The sequence below is a fragment of the Choristoneura fumiferana genome, chromosome 15 (assembly GCF_025370935.1).
Source record: "Choristoneura fumiferana chromosome 15, NRCan_CFum_1, whole genome shotgun sequence".
Taxonomy (NCBI): Eukaryota; Metazoa; Arthropoda; class Insecta; order Lepidoptera; family Tortricidae; genus Choristoneura; species Choristoneura fumiferana.
This window is the reverse complement of record NC_133486.1, coordinates 11,528,371-11,529,726: the sequence shown is the minus strand read 5'-3', so window position 1 is coordinate 11,529,726 and position 1,356 is coordinate 11,528,371.

The following is a 1,356-nucleotide window of genomic DNA, read 5'->3' as shown; positions in this document are numbered from 1 at the left end:
ACGATTTTTCGATGCAGTGATTTGTTTGCAAAATATTCAACTTAAAGTGCAAAGTTTCTTGAAAATCGAGCGTCTCCCCCCCCCCTCTTAAATCTAAACCGGCGGATGAAAAATTTGAAAAATTCAGGATGGATGCCGATGGACGCGATGTGGCCATTTTCCAAAATAAGTAGTTCTAGTAACCGTAACGTCAACAGAAACCGTAACGTCAAAATGAAATGACTTTACCGCAAGGGAGTGTTATGCCACTTGCCACTGTACGTAATTTAGCCGTGAAATGCTTTTCTGGTTTATTAATTATCAATCTTTAAGTACTGCTTTATGTATAACGCGCCGAATGGCCAATCCCGGTTCGCGACGGTACCTACCTAATTTACAGATTTGACATCGATTCGCCCTTAACCATGGTGACCATGGTGTACAAAGGTCGAGCCAATCAGCCGTATTGTCGTATAGTACCGATGTACAACCATCATGGACGATGAACCCATAAGGGCACATTAGTCAATTACTTTTTCCAACGTGGGTCAGTTCGAAGCCAGATGAATGGGTCGTGCCGTGAGGTAACGATGACTCACTCATCAGCAATTACGCCTTCTCACTCCGGTCGTAAGTAGCTTTGCAATCTAGAGATTGTAACAATCGAAATTAGCGGTATTAAAGAATTGTAGTAAGTTCCTAATCGAGCTTAAGCAAGATTAAATTTAAACGTGATACAAAATTATTGTGTCTAGCTCGGTTACATTAACGCATTTTTTTAATTAAGGTAACGGCGCCTATTACCGTGGTACTTAAGGAAGTTTTCAAAATGAGTCCCAAAATTAAGGGTATCAAAGCTCCTTAACAAACGAGAATATTTTTTTATTTAAGAGCGTTTATTGAACTTTCAGTGTCTTAACTTTTTGGCTCGTTTTAGTTATTAGTATTGATAAAAATAATTATTGAAATCAAAATACCCAAATCTTCTATTACCGTGGTAATGGACAGGCTGTGATTCCATTACCGCGAATTGAGCTTCTATTACCGAGGGTATACAAAAACGGCAATTTTCTACCATCGGTAAAAGGAACCCGACACATGTTTGGAACTTAATACCGAGGATTAAAAAAAGGTAATGGCTTTGGTTCTGTACACCAAATATTTTTGATAAAATTTAAATAAAAAACTAAAGTATGATTCGAATAGTGTATCCAGCCCATTGTATTTTATTATGCTTATGCTACCAGTTATAGTTTGATGTATGCATGCTGAGTAAAAGTCAAAACTTATCAAAAAAATCTGCACTTACGGTACCCTAAATGTGAATATTTTAACAGAAAAATAAAATGTCACTCGGTAATAGGTACTTCTTAAGAA